The sequence below is a fragment of the Eleutherodactylus coqui genome, chromosome 2 (genome assembly GCF_035609145.1).
Source record: "Eleutherodactylus coqui strain aEleCoq1 chromosome 2, aEleCoq1.hap1, whole genome shotgun sequence".
NCBI lineage: Eukaryota > Metazoa > Chordata > Amphibia > Anura > Eleutherodactylidae > Eleutherodactylus > Eleutherodactylus coqui.
The window spans coordinates 46,022,422-46,043,090 of record NC_089838.1 but is presented as its reverse complement, the minus strand read 5'-3'; positions in this window follow the sequence as shown (position 1 = coordinate 46,043,090).

The following is a 20,669-nucleotide window of genomic DNA, read 5'->3' as shown; positions in this document are numbered from 1 at the left end:
TAAGACCTGTATGTACATCTAAAGGTTGTAGTATAAGACCTCTATGTACATCTAAGGGTTGTAGTATAAGACCTGTATGTACATGTAAGGTTGTAGTATAAGACCTGTATCTACATCTAAAGGTTGTAGTAGAAGACCTGTATGTGCATCTAAGGGTTGTGGTATAGGACCTGTATGTCTATCTAGAGCTTGTAGTATAAGACCTGCATGTACATGTAAGGGTTGTAGTGTAAGACCTGCATGTACACCTAAGGTGTGCAGTATAAAACTGGTATGATTGTCCATCTAAGGGTCGTAGTATAAGACCTGTAAGTACATCTAAGAGCTGTAGCATTAGACCTGTATGGACATCTAAGGGTTGTAGTGTAAGAACTATATGTACATCTAAGTGTTGCAGCATAAGACCTGTATGTGAATCTAAGGGTTGTATTATAAGACCTGTAAGTAAATCTAGGTGTTGTAGTATAAGAGCTGTATGTACATCTAACTGCTATAGTATAAGACCTGTATGATTTGTCTGTCTAAGGGTCGTCGTATAAGACTTGTATGTATATCTAATGGTTGTAACATAAGACCTGTATGATTGTCCATCCAAAAGTTGTAGTATAAGACCTGTATGTACATTTAAGGGTTGTATTAAAGGACCTGTATGTACATGTTAGGGTTGTAGTATAAGACCTGTATGTACATCAGGGTGTTGTAGCATAAGACCTGCATGTCCAGCTAAAGGTTGTAGTATAAGACGTGTATGTCCACCTAAGGGTTGTAGTATAAGACTTGTATGTACATGTAAGGGTTGTAGTATAAGACCTGTATGTACATTCAAAGGTTGTAGTATAAGACCTCTATGTACATCTAAGGGTTGTAGTATCAGACCTGTATGTACATGTAAGGTTGTAGTATAAGACCTGTATGTACATCTAAAGGTTGTAGTATAAGACCTCTATGTACATCTAAGGGTTGTAGTATAAGACCTGTATGTACATGTAAGGTTGTAGTATAAGACCTGTATGTGCATCTAAGGGTTGTAGTATAGGACCTGTATGTCCATCTAGAGCTTGTAGTATAAGACCTGCATGTACATGTAAGGGTTGTAGTGTAAGACCTGCATGTACACCTATGGTGTGCAGTATAAAACTGGTATGATTGTCCATCTAAGGGTCGTAGTATAAGACCTGTATGTACATCTAAGAGCTGTAGCATTAGACCTGTATGGACATCTAAGCGTTGTAGTATAAGAACTATATCTACATCTAAGTGTTGCAGCATAAGACCTGTATGTGAATCTAAGGGTTGTATTATAAGACCTGTAAGTAAATCTAGGTGTTGTAGTATAAGAGCTGTATGTACATCTAACGGCTATAGTATAAGACCTGTATGATTTGTCTGTCTAAGGGTCGTCGTATAAGACTTGTATGTATATCTAATGGTTGTAACATAAGACCTGTATGATTGTCCATCCAAAAGTTGTAGTATAAGACCTGTATGTACATTTAAGGGTTGTATTAAAGGACCTGTATGTACATGTTAGGGTTGTAGTATAAGACGTGTATGTACATTTAAAGGCTGCAGCATAAGACCTGTATATACCTTTAAGGGTTGTATTAAAGGACCTGTATGTACGTGTTAGGGTTGTAGTATAAGACCTGTATGTACATCAGGGTGTTGTAGCATAAGACCTGCATGTCCAGCTAAAGGTTGTAGTATAAGACGTGTATGTCCATCTAAGGGTTGTAGTAGAAGACCTGTATGTCTATCTATGGGTTGTAGTATCAGACCTGTATGTAACCTAAGGTGTGTAGTATAAGACCTGTATGTCCATCTAAGGGTTGTGGTATAAGACATGTATGCCCATCTAAAGGTTGTAGTAACCTGCAGTCATAGTGCTTCTGCTGTCACACGGCTAAATGTCTGACCATTGTCTATGTGTATAACATCGCTTACACTCCACCTCGCCATACAGTGCACATCTCCAGCCCCTTTACCTTCTGTATCACCCCATTACTTGTAGTATGTAAGCTCGTTGGAGCAGGACCCGCACCCCTATTGTTTCCATCAACTGATTACTATGTAACCGTGGTTCTGTTATGTTTGTACTTTTTGTCTTTCTGTATCCCCCTGTCTATGTAAGCGCTGCGGAATATGTTGGTGCTATACAAATAAAGTTTATTATTATTATAAGACGTGTATGTCCATCTAAGGGGTGTAGTATAAGACTTCTATCTACATGTAAGGGTTGTAGTATAAGACCTTTATGTCCATCTAAGGCTTGTAGTATACGACTTGTATATACATGTAAGGGTTGTAGTATAAGACCTGTATGTATATCTAAGGGTTGTAATATAAGACCTGTATGTACATCTAAGGGTTGTAGTAGAAGACGTGTATCTACATGTAAGGGTTGTAGTATAAGACCTGTATGTACATCTAAGGGTTGTAGTATAAGACGTGTATGTACATCTAAGGGTTAAAGTATAAGAGCTGTATGTCCCTCTAAGGGTTGTAGTATAAGACCTGTATGTACATCTAAGTGTTGTAGTATAAGACCTGTATGTACATCTAAGGGTTGTAGTATAAGACCTGTATGTACATCTAAGGGTTTTAGTGTAAGACCTGTATAATTTTCCATCTATGAGTCCTAGTATAAGACCTATATGTACATCTAAGGGTTGTATTATAAGACCTCTATGTACATGTAAGAGTTGTAGTATAAGATCTGTATATACATCTAAGGGTTGCAGTATAGGACCTTTATGTTTGTCCATCTAAGTGTTGTAGTATAAGACTTGTATGTCAATCTGTGGCTTGTAGTATAAAACCTGTACGTACATCTAAGGTTTGTAGCATAAGACCAGTTTGTACATCTAAGGGTTGTAGCATAACACCTGTTTGCCCATCTAAGGGTTGTAGTATAAGACCTATATGTTCATCTAAGGGTTGTAGTATTAGACCTGTATGTACATCTTAGGGTTGTAGTATAAGACCTCTATGTACATCTAAACGTTGTTGTATAAGACCTGTATGTACATCTAAGCGTTGTAGTATAAGACCTGTATGTATATCTACGGGTTGTAGTATAAGACCTGTATGTACATGTAAGGGTTGTAGTATAAGACCTGTATATACATGTAAGGTTGTAGTATAAGACTTGAATGATTGTCCATCTAAGGGTTGTAGCATGAGACCTGTATGTACATCTCGGGGTTGTAGTATGGGACTTGTATGTACATCTAAAGGTTGTAGTATGGGACTTGTATGTACATCTAAGGGTTGTAGTATAAGACCTGCATGTACATCTAAGGGTTGTAGTATAAGACCTGTATATGTATCTAAGGGTTGTAGTATAAGACCTGTATGTACATCTAAGGGCTGTAGTATAAGACCTGTATGTATATCTACGGGTTGTAGTATAAGACCTGTATGTATATCTACGGGTTGTAGTATAAGACCTGTATATACATCTAAGGGTTGTAGTATAAGGCCAGTATGTACATCTAAGGCTGGCACCTTAGTCCCAGTTTTTTCTTGACCATCCTCATTACATTTACTATAAGTCACCCAACAGATTGTACCTGTTACCGGGTTGGCTGCACAGCACTCAATTTCCAATGTACGTACCTCGTTCACTACTTCACTCCCAGGATACCTAACAGGACCTCTACCTTTACCCTCACCGGAGGAGCTCTACTGATGCTTCTACACCATGTCCACCCCCTCTTGTCCTGACAGGTTTTACAATGCATGGAGTAGCAGCAGGAGAGGGACATCAGCACCAAGGGACAGGGCAGACAGTGGGTATATCAGTATTGAGTGGCAGAATAGACAGGGGTATATCAGCACGGAGCAGCAGGACAAATAGGGGGGGGTATATTAGCACGGAGTGGCAGGACATACAGGGGGTATATTAGCAACGAGGGGCAGAACAGGCAGGAAATCGGCACCAAGCGACAGGACAAACGGGAGATCAGCAGCAGAGATTTCCTTAAAAGGAGAGTAATCAGAGCCTGAATGCCTTGTTACATCAACCACGAGCACAGATGCAACCAGGAGGCACTTACTACAAAGGAACCCAATCATGGAGTGTAGCGGAAATGACTGCAGAATTTTGAGTTTCAAAAGTATTTCCTCCCCTGCCCCTCTCCCGGGTGTAACTGCAGCTCTGGATGTGACTGGAGTAGAAGACATAATGTTACAGCAGAATAGTGACTGCAGCTCTGGATGTGACTGGAGTATATGACATGTTGTAACACCCGAAAACTGAGTGCTGCTTTGGAAATAACTGTAGGATAAGACATGATATAACAGAAGAATAGTGACTGCAGCTCTGGATGTGACTGGAGGATTAGACCTGATGTAACAGCAGAACAGTGACTGCAGCTCTAAAGGTGACTGGAGGATAAAACATGATGCAACAGAAAAATGGTGACTGCAGCACTGGATGTGACTGGAGGATAAGACAGGATGTGACTGCAGAACTGCATGACGAGCTCCAGGTGATGCAGGATGTAACTGCAGAATAGTGACTGCAGCTCTGGAGGTGACTGGGTTTAACAGCAAAATAGTGACTGCAGCTCTGGATGTGGCTGGAGTATATGACATGATGTAACAGCCGAATACTGAGTGCTGCTCTGGAAATGACTTGAGGATAAGACATGATGTAACAGTAGAATAGTGACTGCAGCTCTGGAGGTGACTAGAGGGTAAGACATGATGTAACAGCAGAATAGTGACTGCAGCTCTGGATGTGGCTGGAGGATAAGACACTATGTAATAATAGAATAGTGACTGAAGCTCTAAAGGTGACTGGAGGATAAAACATGATGTAACAGCAGAATAGTGACTGCAGCTCTGAATATGACTGGAGGATAACACATGATGTAACTGCAAAATAGGAACTGCAGCACTGGATGTGACTGGAGGATAAGACATAATGTAACAGCAGAATAGTGACTGCAGCTCTGGATGTGGCTGGAGGATTAGACACTATGTAATTGTAGAATACTGACTGAAGCTCTGGAGGTGACTGGGTGTAACAGCAGAATAGTGACTGCAGCTCTGGAGGTGACTGGAGTATATGACATGATGTAACAGCCAATTACTGAGTGCTGCTCTGAAAATGACTGTAGGATAAGACATGATGTAACAGTAGAATAGTGACTGCCGCTCTGGAGGTGACTGGAGGGATGTAACAGCAAAATAGTGACTGCAGCACTGGATGTGACTGGAGGATAAGACATGATGTAACAGTAGAATACTGACTGCAGCTCTAAAGCTGACTGGATGATAAGACATGATGTAACAGCAGAATAGAGACTGGAGGTCTGGAGGTGACTGCAGGATAAGGGTGACTACCCACTAGCATTTTTTTTTCTGCTGCAAATTTGCTCCTATTTTTTCTTCCAATTGTCCATGGGACTTTCTAATGTTAAAAACGCAAAGTTGCGTTGCGTTGCGGTTTTGACATTAGGAAGTCCCATTGACAATTGGAAGAAAAAATAGGAGCAAATTCGCAGCAGAAAAAACCCGCTAGTGGGTAGTCACCCTTAGACTGAATGTAACAGATGAATAGTGGCTTCAGCACTGGATGTGACTGGAGGATAACACAAGATGTAATAGCAAAATAGTCACTGCAGCTCTGGATGTGGCTGGAGTATATGACATGATGTAACAGCCGAATACTGAGTGCTGCTCTGGAATTGACTGGAGGATGAGACATGATGTAACAGTAGAATAGTGACTGCAGCTCCGGATGTGACTGGAGAGTAGGACATAATGTAACAGCAGAATAGTGACAGCAGCTCTGGATGTGACTGGAGGATAAGACACGATATAACAGCAGAATAGTGACTGCAGCTCTGGAGGTGAGTGGAGGATGAGACATGATGTAACAGCAGAATAAAGACTGCAGCTCTAAAGGTGAATGGAGGATAAGACATGATGTAACAGCAGAATAAGGACTGCAGCTCTGGATGTGACTGGAGAATAAGACTTTATGTAACAGCAGAATAGTGATTGCAGCTCTAAAGATGAATGGAGGATAAGACATTATGTAACAGCAGAATAGTGACTGCAGCTCTGGATGTGACTGGCTGATAAAGCAGGATGTAACTACAGAATAGTGACTGCAGCTCTGGATGTTGCTGGATGATAAGACATAAGTTAACAGCAGAATAGTGACTGCAGCTCTGGATGTGACTGGAGAATAAGACATGATGTAACACTAGAATAGTGACTGCAGCTCTGGATGTGACTGCAGAACTGTGACTGCAGCTCTGATTATTTGAAGGGATGTAACCTGAATTATTTAAAGGGTCCAGTTGGTGATTAATGTGAGCACTCCAGAGTTGCATGACAGCACGTCCTAAAATCTGCAGCTCCGGAACCCTCACGTTTACAATCTGAGACTTACTGCTCTGTGAGGCTGTATTCACACGGCCTGATATCGCGCTTGTCAACGTGCATTTAATCCGCAGATGCGAGGTATTTTTCATGCAAAAATGCTGTGCATCACTTAAGTGAGATTGCGATCTTCCAGTGTTTGCTTCATTGCTTCACCATGTCGGAGCGTCGGCAAGTGTTTTCCATTGATTTAAGTGGAAACATCACATCGCACTTGCATGCACATCATACGGTGCACAATGTATTTTACTGTCCCACTGAAAACAATTGGCCCGCAAAAAAATAAGACTTGCAGTGATTTTTTTTACCCCGCAGAACCACTCATGTGTAAAAGAAGAATGAAGTTCAGGTTCACTAGAGTTTTGTGTGTTTTCCAATGCACAAAACTCACGTGAGATTTGTTCTCATGTGAATGTACTAATCTACTCTTATTCTGCTGATACATCCTGTCTTATCTTCCAGTCACATCCAGAGCTGCAGTCACTATTCTGCCATTACATCATGACCTATTCTCCAGTCACCTTCTGAGCTGCAGTCTCTATTCTCCTGCTACATCATGTCTTTTCCTCTCATGTTACATCATGTATTTTCTTCCAGTCACCCCCAGAGCTGTAATCACTATTGTACTGTTACATCATGTATTTTCTTCCTGTCACCTCCAGAGCTGCAGTCACTATTCTCCTGTTACATCTCTCATATTCTCCAGTCACCTTCAAAGCTGCAATCATTATTCTGCTATTACATCATGTCTTTTCCTTCAGTCACCTCCAGAGCTGCAATCACTATTCTCCTGTTACATCATGTATATTCCTCCAGTCACCTCCAGAGGTGCAATCACTATTCTCCTGCTACATCATGTCTTTTCTTCCAGTCACCCCCAGAGCTGTAATCACTATTGTACTGTTACATCATGTATTTTCTTCCTGTCACCTCCAGAGCTGCAGTCACTATTCTCCTGTTACATCTCTCATATTCTCCAGTCACCTTCAAAGCTGCAATCATTATTCTGCTATTACATCATGTCTTTTCCTTCAGTCACCTCCAGAGCTGCAATCACTATTCTCCTGTTACATCATGTATATTCCTCCAGTCACCTCCAGAGGTGCAATCACTATTCTCCTGCTACATCATGTCTTTTCTTCCAGTCACCCCCAGAGCTGTAATCACTATTGTACTGTTACATCATGTATTTTCTTCCTGTCACCTCCAGAGCTGCAGTCACTATTCTCCTGTTACATCTCTCATATTCTCCAGTCACCTTCAAAGCTGCAATCACTATTCTGCTATTCCATCATGTCTTTTCCTTCAGTTACCTCCAGAGCTGCAATCACTATTCTCCTGTTACATCATGTATATTCCTCCAGTCACCTCCAGAGGTGCAATCACTATTCTCCTGTTACATCATGTCTTTTCTTCCAGTCACCCCCAGAGCTGTAATCACTATTGTACTGTTACATCATGTATTTTCTTCCTGTCACCTCCAGAGCTGAAGTCACTATTCTCCTGTTACATCTCTCATATTCTCCAGTCACCTTCAAAGCTGCAATCACTATTCTGCTATTACATCATGTCTTTTCCTTCAGTCACCTCCAGAGCTGCAATCACTATTCTCCTGTTACATCATGTATATTCCTCCAGTCACCTCCAGAGGTGCAATCACTATTCTCCTGTTACATCATGTCTTTTCTTCCAGTCACCCACAGAGCTGTAATCACTATTGTACTGTTACATCATGTATTTTCTTCCTCTCACCTTCAGAGCTGCAGTCACTATTCTCCTGTTAAATCTCTCATCATCCAGTCACCTCCAGAGCTGCAATCACCATTCTCTTGTTACATCATGTCTTATCCTCCAGTCACCTCCAGAGCTGCAATCACCATTCTCTTGTTACATCATGTCTTATCCTCCAGTCACCTCCAGAGCTGCAATCACCATTCTCTTGTTACATCATGTCTTATCCTCCAGTTACCTACAGAGCTGCAATCATCATTTTTCCTGTTACATCATGTCTTATTCTGTAGTCACATACAGAGCTGCAGTCCCTATTCTGGTGTTACATCATGTCTTCTCCTCTAGTCACATCCAGAGCCGCAGTAACTACAGATAGTCCCCGACTTGCGAACATTCGATTTACGAACTTCGCAAGATGCGAACAAGCCTGATAGAAGCCTGTCCAGTCAGATCGTGGGACACTGTGCTGTTGCTACCGTAGGCAGCCCAGGGCCTTCTGAAAGGCCCCAAGCTGCCTAGCAACTGTACAGCGTCCCGCGATCTTATCATGGGACACTGTACGGGCCCCCTGAACGTCAGGTGCCGGCTGTTCCTAACAGTCGGCACCTGACAGCGGCATATAAAGTGTTAACAAGTCCGACGAGCGGCGCGGCTCATCGGAACTGCTGCCGCGGGTGTCTGCTGTAAGAACAGCCGGCACCCGACGTTGTATGGAGCGGCATCCACCCGCGATCCCGCTCCATACAAGCATTTGTTCGGACTTGCGAACAAATGGACTTGCGAACAGGCTCCTGGAACGGAACCTGTTCCCAAGTAGGGGGCCATCTGTATTTTGTCAATACATCTGCCCTATGTTCCCCCATGAGAAGGGCTCCCCTTAGTGGTGATAACATGACGCCTGGAGGCCAGAATGCCCCTCTTTCTGTACCCTTCCCAATAAGGACAAACACCTTTTTCTTTGGATAATTTTTTGGCCACAGCAGCCTTTATTAACAACAAACTGTAAATTAATTACCAAAAATTAACGAGGGGGGAGTCCCTAGAGTCACACAATCTGGTGCTACCACACTCAACTAATACACGCTGCCCCACAGCCGTAGACAGGCTCAGGGACAACGCAAGCCTCCCATAGGTGGCTACCACACTTGGGGCTTACAGCCGGCGGAGGGTCTACTGCCCCCCACCACCAGGCCAAGTCCCTGCACCAGATACTACACCAATTACAGAGGAGGGAGTCTTAACGGATAGGACCAAACCCACCCAACTCCCCCCCTACACAATTTCCACCGACTCCAAGGACTCCCCCACCCGACACTGCCATGACAATTGAACCTATAACCAGTCCCCCACCCACCAATACCAAAACGGGCGGGCGGGTGGGCCTCTCCGCTATCTTCTCTCTAAGGTGACCACCCATGAAGCACCCCCTCTTTATATATCCCCCCCTCCCACTAAACTTTCCACCTATCCTGACCCATACACCTATCTTCTAGAACCTTCTAACCCCCACCTCCAATCAACATTAACCCCTTACTGACTACCTGCTATCTGGCCCCACGCGTCATGCCGGGCTTCCTCTTAAAGGGGCCACGACCCCTCCCGCTCCAGCCCATGACTTTCATATTGCAGCTTAGTGAGACTGTAACATGTGAGGATGGCGGAAGGTCAGTTTTCCGTGGAGCTCGGACTGCCCTCCTGTGATGTGGTTCTGAACAGATGGACGCAGCGCTGTCTCTTGTGCATCTACTTTCCATTCGCTCTCTGTGATCCCGGACTACTTCCGTCCTCCATCATTACACTGTAGTGCGGCATCATGCTCTCTAGTCCAATGTCCGATGGTGTGGTGCTTCGTGCAGCAACGATGGCCACGAATAGCGATATCTAGGCAGCACAGCTGAGAGTAAATACTCCGCGGAATCTCCTTATAAAGAGCTGCAGATGGGCAGAGTGTTTATAACTTCCAGGACGATGTATAACTCCAAGTCACTGCAGATATAACCTTGTATGACTGATAATAGTCCTATCTATATGCCAAACTATACCTATGTGATACCGGCTGTACATACATAATTATATACCGGAGACACCCAGATTATAACAACATGGTCTATATCACTATATACAGGACATGTATAATTTATATCAGCTGGACATATATAAAAAGGAGATACCCAGGTTATACCTGCATGCTTTATACCACTATATACAAGATGCATAATATATACCAGCTGTACATATATCATTATATACAGGAGATACCCAGATTATATCAGCATGGTACATAGCACTATATACAGGATGTATAACTTATACTGGCAGTACATATATAATTATATACAAAAAAAAAACATGTTATACCAGCACACTCCATACCACTATATGCAGGATGCATAACTTATACCAGCTCTACATATATAATTATATACAGGAGATAACCAGGTTACACCAGCATACTCCATATTACTATATACAGGAGATGCATAAGTTATACCCACATTACTTATATAATTACATACATGAGATACCCAGGTTGTACCTACATGGTCCATACCACCATGTATGTGAGTTATACAACTTATATGAGCTGTACATACATAATTATATACAGGGGATACTCAGGTTATACCAGCATGCTCCATATCACTATATACAGGGAGATGCATAACTTATACCCCCAAAACATATATAATTATATAAATGAGATACCCAGGTTATGCCAGCATGCTCCATATCACTATATACAGGATGCATTGCTTATACCAGCTGTACATATATAATTATATACCGGAGAAACCTAGGTTATACCAGCATGCTCCAGTTCACTATATACAGGAAATGTTTAACTTATACCCACTTTACATATATGAGATACCCAGGTTATACCAGCATACTCCATATCATTATATACGGGAGTTATATAACATACCAGCTGATCATATATATTTATATATAGAAAATACCTAGGTTATACCAGCATGCTCCATATCACTATATTTAGGAGATGTATAACTTATAACAGCTGTACAAATATAATTATATACATGAAACACCCAAGTTATACCAGCACTGTCAATATGATGATATACAGGAGAGGTATAACTTACATATCTCCTGTATATAATCATATATGTGCAGCTGATGCATATAAGTTGCATATTAGCAGCTGTAGATATATAACAATGTACAGGAGATACCCAGGTTAAACCACCATGCTCCATATCATTACATACAGGAGATGTAGAACCTATACCAGCTGTACATATATAATTATATACAGAAGATACCCAGGGTGTACCAGCATGCTGCATATCATTATATAAAGGAGATGTATAACTTATACCCACTTTACATATATAATTGTATACAGGACATACATAGGTTATACCAGCATGGTCAATATCACTATATACAGGAGATGTATAACTTACATATATCCTGTATATAATTATCTATGTGCAGCTGATGTAAATACGTTATAGCAGCTATAGATATATAGCTATGCGTAGGAGATACCCAGGTTATACCCGCATGGTCCATATCACTGCATACAGGAAGATGTATACTTTATACCACCTGTACATATATAATTATATACAGGGGATATCCAGGTTATACCAGCATGGTGCATATCACTATATACAGGAGATTTATAACTTATACCAGCTGTACATATATAAAAATGTATAGGAGATACCAAGGTTATTTCAGTGTAGTGGGCCAGAGTTAACAGGGCCGCTCCATAAGTATGAATGTGTTTGTCTCATGCAATTGTATTGTCAGTGTCTTAATTGTGTGTGTATTTGATGTGTATTGCACCTCTGCAGCACTGAATGGGTTAACGTCTGGGTTATGTCTGAAAATGTATCTTGTTGTTTGTCACGTGATCATATGATATATATGTGTTTGCAAGGTGAATGCAAGGGAGTCTAAGAGAGAGCCTTTTTAGTGAGTGGGAGAGACTGTGCCTCGTCTTGCGAGGATCGCCAAGATGGAAGAGGCTGACCAATGGCGTAATGTCTGCCCTGGGAGCAAATTACCCAGGCCTCCTCAGTGCTAAAATGGAGAACTAAAAGAGAGTGAGAGGAACTGCCAAGCAGCGCTAAGTATAACGTCTAACTGTGAGTGTGTACCGGTAGAGAGCTGGAGAGAGTAAAGAGAGTTGCCTGGAGCAGAACCCCCCAGATAACTGGGACTGTGGATTCATCTGTCATCCTGTGAATCCTCCCTGTCACACCACTATTTTGTTCGCACCAGTGTCCTGCTGGCTGATGTAAAGTTTGTGAACTGTTGACTGCTTATTCAAGTAAACGAGTTCTACCGACCGTTCCTGGTTTTGCTCAGAAAGTTACTCTTGTGTGTGTGGACTCTTTGTTACAATTTCTGGATTCACCGCAGAGGACGGAACGGTGGCGTCACAAGTGACAAAAAGGACTCAAGGGTAAACTGCGGATCAGGTTTTCCCTGTGAAACTCCCCAGCAGTGGCTTGGTCGGGTCCCATGCTACCCCCAGGGAAGAAGATGGTAGAGCCTCGTGACAAGGCCTCAATGTACCCCGCTATCTCCTCGGCTGTGGGCCTGCTCCTTGGACACAGCACCAGCATGGTCCATATCTCTTTATACAGGAGATGCTTATGTTATGCCAGTGTTTATATTAGGGCTGGTGCAGTCTTTGTGCACATTGATTATTACGCTCTGCTGTCAGGTGTATTATAACTTTTGTACTGAGTGACTAATACTGGAGTGCTTGTGTTGTACCGTAGTCACATTTTGTGTTGTTGTTTGGTCTGACGCCAGGTCCGGGGTGAATTATGACTTCCACACCGTCACTGCGGGCCGTGTTCATCCTCTCATTTTTGAGCAGTTCGTGTCAGATAAATTAGAAGAATGGCGACCGGCCAAGTGGCTGCGGCCGACTGATTGGGGGCGGCATTAGTCGGATTTGGCGGGAGAGGATGTTCTGGTCCGGTTGATAAAGTTTCCCACGACCTCACGGGTCTACAGCGTTCTAATGACAGATGTTCTGCATTTATGTTACATGCGAAGGACGTCGTGCGATATGAATGGGGTAAATAACACGCCGAGGACAAGCCAGCTATTTATAATATCACGCACCGAAAGTAGTCCTTAAAGAGAAAGAGACCTCATTACTGAGTGCAGCTCAGTACATGATAAGTAATGTATGTACACAGTAACTCCACCAGCAGAATAGTGAGTGCAGCTCTGGAGTATAATACAGGATGTAACTCAGCAGCAGTACAGGATAAGTAATGTTTATCTGTGATATTTCCTATCATGCACAGCGTTCATTGCCATTCGTGATGTGAGAAGATTTCACATGCTTTCCATTATTGGGGTCACTTAGAGGCACAGAGGATGATGGGAGTTGGTTTCCTCGTTACTGATTTTCCCACAGTCTTGTCCATTCTTCTGAGAGTTTTCGGAGATGTGGCGTCTGGTGAGATGATGGGCCTTCCCCTCCTCAGGCAGGGACGTGGGGCAGATGTGTCGCTCTCCGACGGAGCTGTGTGGGAATATTTCGCAGCAGTACACAGTAACGAGCTGGGGGCAGATGAAGAGGTCAGCATGGCGAATGAGGGTCATGCAGCTCTTCACAGAGAAATGGTGCAGAAGTTATGTGACTGAAGAAATCAGCAAGCAGTGGTTAGATTACAGCTCCTATCATCTCTGCAGCGTTCTCATTAGATTCCCTTTTTTGACCCCCCAAGTATTCTGTTGTGGCCTCAGGAAAGCTGGGTGACTGTCTGCGTGAGAGCGCCCCCCGCTGATGTTTGTTCCCAGTACTGTCAGAACATTTAATGAGATGCAGCCGCCTTCTACGCCGTGCAAGGGGGTCATTTACTTTTACAGCAGTAATTTAGTGCAGCCACACTTCAGAACATCAGTCACGCAATCAACTAATAAACCGCTTCTCCAGACTCCACTGATGATTTTCCAAGCGTCCTCCATCGTCGCTGAGCCGCCATCCAATCACAGAGGAGGAAATTCCCAAAGGAGACAAATAAAGCATAGAATCCGAGCAACCGTACTTATAAGGCCACTGCCGTCAGCACTGCAGCCAAAGGGTTAAATGGATGAGAATCACCAGAAATCAGCTCAAAATACTAATGAGAAAATATTCACACCCACAAATCCTTCAGACACAGTGACATCATAAGAACAGAGTGACATCATTTACCATGACAAGAGACTGAAAATAAGAAGGGACCCAAAAACTGCAGAGACCTCAACCTCTGCCAAACAGTCACATAATATCATTGGTGTCATCAGCAGAAGGCGGGGCGGTGACTACCTCTGAGACAGCATATACAGGCTGGTTGTCAGCAGTAATAGATGGGGGCAGGGCTGTGACTACCTCTCAGACATGATATACAAGCTGTTTGTCATCAGTAATAGATGGGGGCGGGGCTGTGACTACCTCTCAGACATGATATACAGACTGGGTGTCAGCAGTAATAGATGGGGGCAGGGCTGTGACTACCTCTCAGACATGATATACAAGCTGTTTGTCATCAGTAATAGATGGGGGCGGGGCTGTGACTACCTCTCAGACATGATATACAGACTGGGTGTCAGCAGTAATAGATGGGGGCGGGGCTGTGACTACCTCTCAGACATGACTTACACGCTGGTTGTCAGCAGTAATAGATGGAAGTGGGGCTGTCGCTACCTCTTGGTATTGATGCTACTCCTTTAGGCCTAGTGCCCACTGCCGTGACGGGCTCCGCAAATGAAATTCCGCAGCGGAGACCGTCACAGCACCCCCCCCCCAACCCCCCGAGACCCCATACTCACCTCCGGATCGCCCACAGCGTCATAATCATATGGCACACCCACAGCGTCACATGATGCAGGCGTCGGTGGGCGGAGAAGCGTTTTCACACTATCTTCCGCTGTGCTACAGCGGAAGATAGCATGATCGATGGCTTCCGTTGACTGCAATGGAAGCCATCCGTGCGTACGCCCGTGGCAAATAGAGCATGCAGCGGGTGATTATGGGTGCTTTCACAGGGCGGAATTCCACGGTGGAATTCCGCACTGTGAGCATTGCGCTATTAGGTTCAATAGAACCGAATAGCTGCGGGGCAACGCCGCGGATTTCCGCCACGTGACACGTGTCAGAAATCCGCCCATGGGAATTAGGCCTTAGAGTATTCGCCTCTCCTTGTGCACATGGTGATGATATGTGATATCTTACAGGCACTGACTGCCATCTGCTGGTGACAAGTTTCTTATATTATAATGAAGCTATAGATATACAGTGTTTCCCCAAAAATAAGACAGTGTCTTATATTAATTTTTGCTCCAGAATATTTTATTTTTACATGTATAGCTACTTGGACACAATTTGAAAATCATGATAGGGCTTATTTTCAGGGTAAAAGGGTAATTTGAACAACTGGGTAAATGGCGCAATTATCTGTGCAGATAAAGGCTGTAGAGAGCAGTGAGATCCTGACTTCTCATTTATTCGACGTTTCTGCTCTTCACCTCCTCAGAACGCCGGGATGGGGATGAGCTCGCCCAGATTGTGACTGCAGTTACACTCTCATGGATATCTCTACATTCGGAGGATTCCGTGTCATCACCAGTTAACGGACCGCGCAAAGCAGAATCGGGTATGAGAGTGGTTGGGTAAGCCGGCGGGGTCACCATTACTACTGGGGCCACTGTGGGGGTCAGCATTATTACTGGGCGGTATAATGTAGGGAAAAACAGGTCAGCGTAGGGGAGGACAGCACATTGTGGGGACGATGCGTGGGGGAGTGCAGAGGTGAACAGCGTGGAGGAGGACAGTTCAGAGGAGAGCGTCACAGAAGATGGCGCGAATGAGAATGGCACAGAGGAAGATAGCGCTGACGTGGAAGCCGCAGTGGAGAACGGCACGGAGGACAGCACAGAAGACAACAGGGTGGAGGACGAAAGTGCAAGGACAACAGTGCTTGGGACGACAGTGCAGGGAACTAGAGTATAGGGAAAGATAGCGCAGAGGAGAGCGCCAGGGTAGAAAGCGCAGAACAGGGCAATTCCATGAAGGACAGCACGGAAGAATACAGCACAGAATAGGACAGTGTAAATAAGGATAATGTAGAGGAAGACAGCAAGGAGGAGGACAGCACGGAGAAGGAGAGCGTGGAGGAGGACAGCTTGAAGGAGGATAGCACTGAGAAGAGTGTCATGGAGGACAGGGCAGAGAAAAACAGCGCAGAGAAGGACAGCGCGGAGCGGGACAATGCAGAGGAGGGCAACACAAAGAAGAACAGCGTAGGGGAGGACAGCGCAGAGATGGACAGCACAGAGTTGGGCAGCATGGAGATAAACAGCGCGCAGGACGACAGCGCATATGAGAATAGTGTGGAGAAGAGCGTCATGAAGGACAGCTCCATGGAGGAGGACGTCGCAAAGGAGGACGGCACGTAAAGGACAGTGTGGAGGATGACAGTGTGGAGTAGCGCGGAGGAGGAAAGCCATAAGGGGAATATCACAAGGAAGGATAGCGCAGAGAAGGAAAGTGCAGAGGGTGACAGCACGGAGAAGGACAGCGCACGGGAGCACAGCATAGGGAAGAACTGCGCAGGGGAGCACAGTGCAGAGGAGGGAAGCGCCAAAGAGGACATTGCGCAGGAGGATAAAGCGGGGGAGGGCAGTGCGAAAGAGCACAGAGCAAAAAAGAACAGTGTGAAGGAGGGCTGTGCAAAGAAGCACAGAGTGAAGGAGGATGGTCGAAGGAGCACAGAACAGAAGATAACAGCGCGGACGACGACAGCGTGAAGAAGAATAGCACGAGGGAGGACTACGTAGAGGAGGACAGTGCAGGAAAGTACATGGCAGCGCGAATAAGGACCGCATGAAGAAGAGCATTACTGAAGGACAGTGCAGAAAAGGAGGACAGCGCAAACAAGGATAGCATGGAGGGGGAATGCGCAGGGGAGGACAGCACTGAGGAGGACAAGGCAGCACGGAGGAGAGGACAGTATGGAGGATGGTGAGAAGGAGGACATTGCGGAGAAGGATGGTGAGAAGGAGGACATTGCGAAGGAAAATGGCACGGAGGAGCACAGTGCAGAGGAGGACAGCATGGAGAAGGATGCACAGTGTGGAGACGGTCGCGCTGAGGGCGACAGTGTTGAGGAGAGCATGCTGGAGGACAGCGCAAAAGAAGGACAGCAGGGAGGAGGACAGCGCAAACGAAGGACAGCACGGAGGAGGACAGCGCAAACGAAGGACAGCACGGAGGAGGACAGCGCAAACGAAGGACAGCACGGAGGAGGACAGCGCAAACGAAGGACAGCACGCAGGAGGACAGCGCAAACGAAGGACAGCAGGGAGAAGGACAGCGCAAACGAAGGACAGCACGGAGGAGGACAGCGCAAACGAAGGACAGCAGGGAGGAGGACAGCGCAAACGAAGGACAGCAGGGAGGAGGACAGCGCAAACGAAGGACAGCAGGGAGGAGGACAGCGCAAACGAAGGACAGCAGGGAGGAGGACAGCGCAAACGAAGGACAGCAGGGAGGAGGACAGCGCAAACGAAGGACAGCAGGGAGGAGGACAGCGCAAACGAAGGACAGCAGGGAGGAGGACAGCGCAAAACGAAGGACAGCAGGGAGGAGGACAGCGCAAACGAAGGACAGCAGGGAGGAGGACAGCGCAAACGAAGGACAGCAGGGAGGAGGACAGCGCAAACGAAGGACAGCAGGGAGGAGGACAGCGCAAACGAAGGACAGCAGGGAGGAGGACAGCGCAAACGAAGGACAGCAGGGAGGAGGACAGCGCAAACGAAGGACAGCAGGGAGGAGGACAGCGCAAACGAAGGACAGCAGGGAGGAGGACAGCGCAAACGAAGGACAGCAGGGAGGAGGACTGCGCAAACGAAGGACAGCAGGGAGGAGGACTGCGCAAACGAAGGACAGCAGGGAGGAGGACTGCGCAAACGAAGGACAGCAGGGAGGTGGACTGCGCAAACGAAGGACAGCAGGGAGGTGGACTGCGCAAACGAAGGACAGCAGGGAGGAGGACTGCGCAAACGAAGGACAGCAGGGAGGAGGACAGCGCAAACGAAGGACAGCAGGGAGGAGGACAGCGCAAACGAAGGACAGCAGAGAGGAGGACAGCGCAAACGAAGGACAGCAGGGAGGAGGACAGCGCAAACGAAGGACAGCAGGGAGGAGGACAGCGCAAACGAAGGACAGCAGGGAGGAGGACTGCGCAAACGAAGGACAGCAGGGAGGAGGACTGCGCAAACGAAGGACAGCAGGGAGGAGGACTGCGCAAACGAAGGACAGCAGGGAGGAGGACTGCGCAAACGAAGGACAGCAGGGAGGTGGACTGCGCAAACGAAGGACAGCAGGGAGGTGGACTGCGCAAACGAAGGACAGCAGGGAGGAGGACTGCGCAAACGAAGGACAGCAGGGAGGAGGACTGCGCAAATGAAGGACAGCAGGGAGGAGGACTGCGCAAACGAAGGACAGCAGGGAGGAGGACTGCGCAAACGAAGGACAGCAGGGAGGAGGACTGCGCAAACGAAGGACAGCAGGGAGGAGGACTGCGCAAACGAAGGACAGCAGGGAGGAGGACTGCGCAAAGGAAGGACAGCAGGGAGGAGGACTGCGCAAAGGAAGGACAGCAGGGAGGAGGACAGCGCAAACGAAGGACAGCAGGGCAGAGGACAGCGCAAACAAGGAAAGCTGGGTGGAGGACAGCGCAAACAAGGACAACACGGAGGAGGACTGCGCAAACAAGGACAGCAGGGAGGAGGACTGCGGAAACAAGGGCAGCAGGGAGGAGGACAGCGCAAACGAAGGACAGCAGGGAGGAGGACAGCGCAAACGAAGGACAGCAGAGAGGAGGACAGCGCAAACGAAGGACAGCAGGGAGGAGGACAGCGCAAACGAAGGACAGCAGGGAGGAGGACAGCGCAAACGAAGGACAGCAGGGAGGTGGACTGCGCAAACGAAGGACAGCAGGGAGGTGGACTGCGCAAACGAAGGACAGCAGGGAGGAGGACTGCGCAAACGAAGGACAGCAGGGAGGAGGACTGCGCAAAGGAAGGACAGCAGGGAGGAGGACTGCGCAAAGGAAGGAGAGCAGGGCGGAGGACAGCGCAAACAAGGAAAGCAGGGAGGAGGACAGCGCAAACAAGGACAACACGGAGGAGGACTGCGCAAACAATGACAGCAGGGAGGAGGACTGCGCAAACAAGGACAGCAGGGAAGAGGACTGCGCAAACAAGGACAGCAGGGAAGAGGACTGCGCAAACAAGGACAGCAGGGAGGAGGACTGCGCAAACAAGGACAGCAGGGAGGAGGACTGCGCAAACAAGGACAGCAGGGAGGAGGACTGCGCAAACAAGGACAGCAGGGAGGAGAACTGCGTAAACAAGGACAGCAGGGAAGAGGACTGCGCAAACAAGGACAGAAGGGAAGAGGACTGCGCAAACAAGGACAGCAGGGAGGAGGACTGCGCAAACAAGGACAGCAGGGAGGAGGACTGCGCAAACAAGGACAGCAGGGACTGAATATCATGCGCTATAATATCATGTATTTTGTTGGCCATTAAAAGGTATCATATCTACAAGATTACTTGGTTTCTCTCACTGAGAACAATCACACTTTCCCCTGAATAAAATATTGTCCTATACACGAAGGCTTAGAGGATCTGTGAATCTTGGCCTACCACTTCTAGGCTCAGAGGATCCACAATCTTGTCCTTACCTCCATAAACCTGTTACAGGGAAAAATAAATAAAAAAGGAAAAAATAAAATAAAAATGGGGGATATAGTCCCTTCCCCAGGAGGGTGGCGTAGTACTCTTCAGTGCTGATGGTAAAGTCGTGAGAAGGAGGACTTCAGGAGTCAGGTTGAACAATAAAACCTTAAAACAGGTTAAGGACAGTGCTAAGAAGGATAGCGTGGAGTAGAGCGTCATGGAGGACGGCATGAAGGAAGACGGCGCGAAGGAGGGTGGTACAGAAGAGGACAACAATGTGGAGGAGGAAAGCATGGAGTAGGGCAGTGCAACGGAGGGCAGCACGGAGGATAGCACAGAGGAGGGTAGCGCAAAGAAGGATAATGCGGAGAACAGCGCAGAGGACAGCACGAAGGACATCCTGTGGAGGATGACAGCATGGAGGTTGACAGTGCATAGGAGGACAGCACTGGGGAGGAGGTCTTCTGTGCCCTGGACATTCAGACCAGTTACTTGGCTAATGTGATGTTCGGGAGGTAGTGACGGCGGTTGGTGGGCCGGAAAGATGGGACAGTTGTCGTGAAGAGAGTTTGTGTGAGAGCGACATATGATGGAAAGGGGGGTGTCGTCTCTTGTTTACAATACCCTTTAGGTGTAGGATTAAATCTTGGGGTGTCATAAACACTAATTAGAGTCCTCCAGCTGGAGGCTGAGGAGCAGGCTGGATGGTTGACTATCTTTAGGTGCAGAATCCTCTGCTATATGCTGTCGTCCCCCTCATCCCTACTGTCTCCATCAACTGAACACTACGTGTAACCGTGGTTCTGTTCCTGT